The sequence below is a fragment of the Numida meleagris genome, chromosome Z (assembly GCF_002078875.1).
Source record: "Numida meleagris isolate 19003 breed g44 Domestic line chromosome Z, NumMel1.0, whole genome shotgun sequence".
NCBI classification, from domain to species: Eukaryota; Metazoa; Chordata; class Aves; order Galliformes; family Numididae; genus Numida; species Numida meleagris.
In genome coordinates, this window is record NC_034438.1 from 14,686,232 (window position 1) to 14,695,590 (window position 9,359).

At 36.5% G+C, this 9,359-nt stretch overlaps 1 protein-coding gene across 1 annotated transcript in view; it reads right to left on the minus strand.

Annotated features, from left to right (window-relative positions):
* HCN1 (hyperpolarization activated cyclic nucleotide gated potassium channel 1) overlaps positions 1-9,359 on the minus strand; it is a 202,374-nt gene that overhangs the window by 46,887 nt on the left and 146,128 nt on the right. The window lies entirely within an intron of this gene.

The window sequence follows — 9,359 nt, forward strand, 5'->3', positions numbered from 1 at the left end:
AACATATAATTTTTTGAAGACAACCCCTCACACCTTGTCTTCCCTAAATTTCCAGCTATTCAGTTGCGAAACTACACCAGCACCATTTTTAGCTCAGTCCATGGAGCAGTCAGCAAAACCATACACACTACCTGTCTAATTCTCTAGTGCTTCATTCAGGGGCCAGCTTCAGTTGTGAAATTTCAGAAACTGGATATGCTGAATTAATCTACAACATATTAGTGCTGTGTATGTTTATAAGATGATTAAAGAAAAAAAATACATGGATATAAAGTAGAAAGTATTCCTCAGAAGGAACGAAGAGAAGAGAGGTGTACTGGTAAAATAGCCAAGGTATCAGGAAACAGAAAGTAGGGAAAAGAGATAGGTGCCAGGACCTCACCTGATTCACTTTATGCACTAGGTTTTCTGGCTTCTACTAGGTCTTTGCACTATCTCCTGCTTTGTTTGCTACCTTTTTTCAGAAGCTCTTTTGAATGGCACAGTTTTCAAAGAAATGGAGAAGCTGCCACAAATGGACAAATACTGCCTGTTCAAGACTTCTGCCTTTCAGATCCCAAACCATGGCACAGCAAAAAAGGGTAAGGCAGTGAGATATAGAAGGAGAAAACTCCTTCAAGACTCACAGATTAGTTAAAACTTGCCAGAAAATTGGTTTTCTTATGCATACAGTCTTCATTCTTTTTCTTCACTTTTTTTTCCATGCTTAATTTGGCATTTTTAACTGTTTTAAATGAAAACATCAATGAAGGCTTAATTAAGACCAGCATCCCTGTAGACCAGTTAAATGAATTTATACTGTGCACTCACTCCTTATGAACTGCTGCATATATCCTTTAACTTGCATAAATGAAGGCTGTTCTATCTGCTGGAATTCAAATTAATTTTTGTTTTGCAATGTGGAAAAAGGTTAGAAGAGGCCACACGTACTATATGCATTCCCTAAATAAGTAGAAAATAACTTTGCATGGGGCTATTTAACAATATATGATGAATACGCAAGTCTTAGTTAAGTTCTGTACAGCTTTTTTTGCACCTGTGAAGCAAGAATTCTTCCCATTAAATTGAGATTTAATTTTGCATGCCTATCAGTGGTTTCTGCTCTGATAAGGAAAAAATTATCCATCTATGCTGGGTGTGAATCAGACTTCTGGGATACCAGAAGACAGTCATAGTCTCACATGATCGAGGTATTACTAGTAAAATTAGCCTAATAATCAGTTTCAGCTAATCTAGGTATGTATTTAGTAAGAGGGAATGGAATTGAGATCCACATGTGGTCTACGTATCTCACAGTCCTGCTGCTGCTCTCACTTTTCTGCAGTTTCTCCAAAGCTAAAGAGAAGATGCTGTACTGTCCAACCCTTGCTGTGGCGTCATGCAAGAATGATTTGTAACATTTGTCATAATGCACATGTAGGGAAGAGACTTCATCGTGCTCTGTAGCACAGGGCTGCACCCCTCTACCCAATCGTATTTGCAATCTAGTATGCTTGAGCAATGATAATACACAATAATCTTTGCTAATGTACACTAAACTGAGATACACAGGGTATAATGCAAGAGAATTGCAAAGGACATTTTTATCAGAATAACCTTGAGGAAGAGAACATTTATTCTAAAAACAATTTGCTTTGCCAGCAGTTTACACTGCTCCCTTTCATTAGAACTATTATTTGAATAGGTGCTTTCTGCCAGACAAGGTAGTACTTTTCTCTACCAGGGATTATGCTTATACAAGAGAATTTTAGGGGAACAGAAAAAATAGAACTAGTAGGAATCTAGTGCTAATCACTTGTGTGTCATATAATATTTCCATGTTAAAAACTCACAGCATAATAGGGACATCTGCATATGAGCAACATTTACATTTTGAATCTACAACTAAGAGCTAAAGTCTTCCAGAAATATTTAAATATCTAAAACTTCTTAATGTCAGAATATCTGAGCCTGTGAATACACAGTATATTATCATTCAGTAATAAACCTTTTTCTAACTTTCTTAGTGTGATTTTAACTCATCTTCTGTATTATTCTTGTTACTGCTATTCCCTTCTTGACATTGTGTCAAGGTACACATGCGACGTGATCTGTAAAAAATTTTAACTTATTCTTTTCTTTCACTAACGCAGTCCAAGTCATGATTAATTTTTTATTTCTAGAATACTTTTCCAGCCTAGAAAAGGAAGTTTATTTATTTCAGTCTGCTGTATGTCACTGGTAACACTGAGGGTTTGCCAGAACAGTTGTCAATGTAGTTTGTCACAATTCAATCACAAAAAAAAAAATCTGCTAAAATGAAGATAGAAAAAGAAAGCAAAGTTAATAAAGTTATTTTGTGTAGTAAAATGCTAATTTGTTCCAAGTACCAAATTTTGAAGAAAGTTTTTTATTTGGATACCACGTGTATCCAAAATGGTTAGAAATATAGGTATTTTTACCATTAAACATTTATTTGTTTAATCACCTTCACAAGAACAACGAAAATCTCATAAATATACCTAAATTATTTTCTGGAAAATTTAAATGTCAAAAAAGTTTTAAAATTCTCATTAGGATTGTGAATACTTTTACTAAGTATGTCACTTCATAAGATTACCATGGTATGTCTGAGTGAGATTTTATATCTAAAATAGATCTAAAATAGAAAGAATTGTCAGAAAAGTTAAATTTTGTCAAAATTTTGTATTTGGGTAGTATTTAAAAGGGTTATAGCTGAACCTGAATCATCCATCAGATCTGACACTTGAATCTCTCTCCATATGTGAATGGAAGCATTTTTAATGACTCTTCTCATCACACTGCATATTTTTCTTTCAAAATAGAAAATTTCGGATGACCTGTTTGTTTGTTTTAATTTGATTTATTCAGAGAATGAGTGGGAAAAAAAGGTACCCCAGCAGCTATTCTTAGATCTGTGTAAAAAATATTCCAGAGCCACAGAAGTTCCCTCAAACTTTGTGGGTTTTTTTGCCTTCCTTATGCCACATCACAGCCACAGTCTATATTAAAAATATAGAAGATTGCATGAAAACTTTCTCTTTGAAACTCAAATTGCCGGATGTGGAAGAGCACTACATTTTACAGGGAAGACGATTTAGTAAGCGATTCTCCATGTGCACATCTCTCCGGTAGACTCTTGCTTTCTATGGAGATGACAAACACCTCAAAAGACAGTGACAAACTACTTCTGACTTCAGTGGGAGAGAAATAACACATCCTGGCTCTACAGTGAAGCCTGAGCTTAATGAAGACACGGCAAGACAAAGGAAAGCTAAGATAAAACTTTTAAAATGAGAACATCATTGCTTTGTGTCATGTTACTACACCCAAGTATGAGCTTTTTATCAAAAACCCAAAACATGTTCTAGTTGACTTCAATGTTTTCAAGAAATCAAATGCTTTCAGACTGCTTTACAAAACCTGTTAATGAATAGTGATTCAACTATCTGCTATAAATGAAAAGATTGCTATCTTTCTGTGTTTTCCCTATCAGTTGGCTTATCTGAAGTACAGAGATCACAAGCTTCACATGTTCTACTTGGTGCAATTTTAAAAGATTTTATTATCCATACAAATACTTTCTGGGTACTACCTCTTAAGAGTATAGGAGTAGGTAATTCCAAAATGTCGGAAGTTAAACAGGTAGGGAAGAAGGCCAGCCTGGCTGAACAGGGATCTTCTTCTAGAGCTCAGGTAGAAAAAGAGTGTATGGATACTGTAAGAAAAATCAGGCAACATGTTGGGAATACAAGATGATGTTTGCTATTATAAGGATATAATTTGTGTGGCCAAAACACAATTAGAGTTGAAGCTGGTCAGTACTGCAGGGCGCAATAAAAAGAGCTTTTAAAAAAAATGCTAATAGCAGCAGGACGATAAGAGATAATAACGGTTTGTTATTTGATGAGGATGGGCACCTCACAAATAGGGATGTTGACACAGTAGAGACACTTAATATTTTCTTCGCTTTTGTCTTCACTACTAATGATGGGTGCTGAGACTGCCGGTGCCCTGAACAGGAAGACTGATTGTGGTAATGGTAAGCTCCCAGTCAGCCCTAACTTGTGCAGCATTTATGCTCCAGTTGGATGCATGTAAATCTATGGGGCCTGGCTGAATTAATCCCAGGGTATTCAAAGAGCTAGATGATGTTATTGTGAAACTTCTTTCAATTATTTTCAATGGTCTTGGGAATCTGGGGAGGTCTCCACTGACTGGAAGCAGGCAACTGTTGACCTAGTTTTGAAGAACAGCAAGAAAGAATCAGCAACTACATAAAGTTTAACAAGTGCCAGATTTTGCACCTGGAATGGGGCAACTCTGTTTATATGTACAGACTGTGAGACAAGAGAGCAGCCTCACAGAAAGGGATCTGTGGGTTCTGGTTGACAGCAAGTTGAATCTGAGTCAGCAGCGTGCCCTGGCAGCCGAAAGGACCAACCTCACCATGCCCGGCACTGCCACCGGGTAAGCGGAGGGCCTGTCCCTCCTCTGCTCTGGGCTGTCCAGCCTCACCTCCAGAACTGGGTGCAGGTTGGGCACCACAATATAAGAAGGCGTAAAACTATTAGAGAGCATTCAAATGAGGTCTACAAAGGTGGTGAAGGTTCAAGTGGGGAGAAGAGTGTGAGGCACTGCTGGGGTCCCTGGGTTTTCTGGGCTCAGAGCACAGCAGGCTGAGTGGAGGCCTCATGGTGGCTGCAGCTCCTCACACGGAGTGGAGGGCAGCGCTGAGCTCTGCTCTCTGTGACAGCAACAGAGCCTGAATGAACGGCATGGAGCTGCATCAGGGGCGGGTCAGGGGGGTTAGGGAAAGGTTCTTGCTGAAATACACAGCACATAAGTGGATTTCAAATTTAAATACATGTTTTCACTGAAAAACACCATTCACTACTAATTGCTTCCTGCTATTTCAGCCATCAAAATATTCATGGGCTCCTTGTACGTAGAAAAATTTTGCTTCTATCTTCCTTCAGCCAATGGTAAATAGTACGACACTGATCACAAGAAGTTCTAAGCAGACTCAATTTATGCATTAAAAACAATCTCTCCTACCCTTCCTGCCAAAGGCAAAGGAGAAAAATGAGATCTTTTTAATAAAGATCTGCAAGTGAAGCAGGAACAATATTTCAAAATGAAGACAGTATCCCAATAAAGCCAATATCCAAATAAAACCAGTGTAACAGAAACTTGAATAATCGTCTCTCATAAGGTATTTTAATATGTAAGTCGAGCTTGTCAGTGCCTTTTCTCTTACTATTTCATAACTACTGTTGCCTTTTCTAGCTGAAAAAAAAAAACCTAAAAATCTCTACAGCTCATAGTTCACTCTTTTGTACACTAAACCATAAAAAGATATGAAATACTTGAATAGTATCAGTTAAAAACTATAGAACTAGTGATATTCTTAGTGTTATATTTAAATATTAAGTATGTAGTTACGTAAAGGTACCTGGACCTTACATATACCCAGTCACACTCATGCTACTTCAATTCCTTTCAGGAATAAGTGCCAACATCAGATTTTTTCCAAAACATCAGCATTCAACAACTCTGATTACTGACTAGTTTTTCAAGGGACCTAGTTCCTATACCTTCTCTTGACAATATGAGTTGAATGATAACCCTTTTGCACTTGTCCTCAGCATTTTCCTCCCTTCTCTTAGGAAAGCTTCTCCAGCTTTTAATTATGACATATTTACAGATGATATATTATACAGATGACATATTTACATCTATAAAAATGTTTACACTCAGTTCTCTTTCCTTTTAGCACAAATGTAATCATGACTGCAGGAGTACATTAATGAAATATTTTTAGAAAATTAACTGTATTTTTAGGTAGTGTGTAGGATCTTTAAATAAAATGAATCACAGACAGGCTAGAATACAAACAACAAACAGAAGAAAAAACAAAAAAAAGGAAAGAATGCTTTACTCAGGTCCCATAAGTCAATGAAGAATTTATTCCCTAATCATTGCAAAACCTAACCTCAGCTAACCTTAAAAAAAGCAAATCAGGCAATCTCAAAAATAGTTAGACTTTCTCGAACAATTCTTTAAGAATATTTTTCCAAAAAGCTCGCTGATCATTTAGATTGTTCTGAAATTTATTCTAAATTTCAGTCTAAATGTATGCAGAGACAGTTTAAATCAAATAATGCCTAAGAGAAATTTATCCAGCAGCTCTGAAAGTTCCTGTCCTGTCCTCATCACCTTCCAGCTTACAGCTGCAGTTTGTACTAGTACATGAGACCTTCGATTTTGAATTTAATCCTTCTGCTAATAATTCATTCCTCAAAACTCAACTGATTATTTCTATGAAGTATGTTGATCTTTCTGTATTATAAGTATTTAAAGTTTTATACCATCTTAAGCTTTATAGAATTGTTCAACTCACACTGGGGATTGTTCCTCAAGGTATTACTCAAGCCTTGTGACAACACCATTCCTTTAAGTATTTTTTTAGTAGACTTGGCTCCAGCCTGAAGAACTTGCAGTAGTGTAAGAGAAAGCAGAGGAAATTTTTATCTTAAAACAGCTTTGCTTGTGAGAGCAGAATGAGGGCTACATACCCTAAAGCAAATCGGTTTTGTGTATTTGACAGGTTATGCTCTACTTAACAAGTGTCACACAGAAGATATCCCAGAGACTTCTTACACGTACTAATACTTAAATAAGTTTATTTGTAATTTTTCCTCTACTAGTACTTTCAAAACATCAAGCATATCAAAGGGTAGCAGACTGCTCTCTGAAAAATGTGAGCTAGGTAGTGCGATACCTGCATTCAGCTTTCTAAAAGTCAAAAGTCTGATTCAAAGCAGCTATCTGATTCTCTCTACTGCAACCAGAGAGAGATAAGAAGGAGTAATTCATAACATTGCAGCTATTCAAAATTAAATGTGAAGTGCTTGAAGCCAAAAAGAGATTATGTTTTTGTATTTGTTTTTGTTTTATTTTTAAGATGGAAATTGGATGTAATTTCCTCACAGTGTGGAGAAGTTAATCTTTTTCATGGAAAAATATTACTCTATGAGAACAGTGTTGGTGGACTCTCAAAACTATTAATTAAACAATCATGGAATTACAGAAACTATGAAATATTCAGGAATATTCAATTCCCAATTAGAAACAAACAAAAAATAAATAAGAATAACATTCTGGTTTACAATCCACTGAAATATTAGTAATGCTTACTATGCTTAAATTTGTTATTAAGTTGAACCTTGATTCCAAGCACACTGCTGAAGGAATTTTAAAAAAATGCAAATTGATTTTTCATCTGACTGAATTCAGGCAATCAATTTTTGTAAGATTTACGAAGCAATTCATTAGCTGAGATTTCCTTCTGCAGCAGAAGTATAACTGCAAATTCAAGAATGAGCACCAAATAAATGTAACGAATATAATGGGAGAGCATTTTTTCCCTACAGCATCACTTAAGAAGAATCTTTCAGCAAAGTATATTTTTTTGACTAAAAATATATGATTGCCAAAAATCAGTGCAAAAACTACATAATGAAAATGTGTAACTTCTACTGAAATACACTGTTGCTAATGTAAACATTGTATAAAAGCAGCCACTTTTCTGAAACTTTTTATAAAGACTTTGAATTAAATTCAATATTCCCAATTATATATTGCCTTTAAGACGGTATGTACGAACAACCTCAGAAAAAAAATGTGTAATTTGATGTACAAGGTGGCATATCTCCCCCTTTTTATAATACGAGTTTATCTCCCTTTCACAGGAAATAATAAATTCATTTGCTAGTTTCATTCAATTATTTCATTTGAGAAATTAGATAATAAATTGTTTACAAACTTTTAAAATCATTTCTTAAACCAGATAATTGTACCAACTCACTAGTGCTGAGCCGCACTGCTGTGTGTCTCAACATTCTGTTTCCTGAATGAATAATCTTAATCTGTATAATTAAAAATAATGTCTGAAAAAACTGCTGAGGCTAGACTCTCCCAGAAAGCACTTGAATAACATGAGATAGTCACAGACAGCAGGCTACACTTTCTTCCTTTTTCAAGAACTTTTAGTCTAACTTCATAAGTGGCTTCTATGTTAAAATACTAAAAGACATTAAGCTATGGAGTAATGGGAAAGGAATGAGAAGAACTGTATAGCTTATACGTATTAATGGATATTTGACAGATTTTCAATTCAATTTTCTCTTCTCACATCTGTTCAGAGAACCTGATATTTTCCTCTCCTTTAACTCCTTAGTGTGCCAGTGACTGACAGCATTCGTCCTGACACACAGTGGTGCAACGGAGGCAAAACTAGTATTCCTGCTTAGAAAAGATAAAGAACCTTAATTTTGGCTCATACACTGCCTGTGGCAGTCTGGCAGTCTAGCAGTCTGGCCAGGGCCTGCCCTTACTGTGGGACTCTGCTACATGCAGTTTTTCCAGCTCCCACTGCAAATGAAGCTATTTGATCCCTGTAGGTTCCTTCCAACTCAGGATATTCTATGATTCTATGATTAATGAACCTGTCAGCTGGGTGAAACAAGGACTCCAAAGTCACAGTCTCTCTGCAATCGTCAGTCATTCGCCACCTGTGTGTATGACTTAATCCACAGCTAGAGAACCAAGCAATGATGTTGTGGGTCTGTTGCGCTGGATTAGCTGTGTTGATGCCTCTGCCCTGGAGGTTCAACTACGAGCAAGTAGAATACAGTGGAGAACATGATCACTGATCATATCTCCCACAGGAAAGAAATCCTACCTCACTACCTCGTCATTGCGTGATCCTCGTGTTATACAACATTAAGCCTAAGCTTTTACCTGCTGCACTTGGTTGAACACTGAACATTATTTGAGGATTATAGACAGTTTCCATGCCCTTGGAAAAAGAGATCTTGCCTCCTGAACTGAAGAATCTACCAGGAATCAATAAACAGTGCTCTGCCACTTTCTAGGGCTACTGTTGTTTGCATATTTCCTGTTTCAAAATATCATTTCATCCAAGCCTTGCCTGGGATTAGATAACTATTAAAATCTGAGATGGAGAAAAGTATGAAAACTTTTGAATGTTGAAATTTCACCATGTTTCAAATAGGGACAAGGCTTAAATCCCTGTCCATCTCTTATTCTCCATGACACATTTGTAGAAATAACGACTTGCATATGATAAAGCCTCCAATTTCTCTGTAGATATTTGGACTGCAATGGCAGTTTATTTCATGAGGCAGGTGAACTTCAGATCTGTGCTGAGGCACAGGACAGACTTTAGCTAAATACTTGGTCTAAACATGTAATCCTGTGGTGATTATCTGTGGTAACTACATATACAAAAAAGAGGAGAGGAGGAGAGGAGAGGAGAGGAGAGGAGAGGAGAG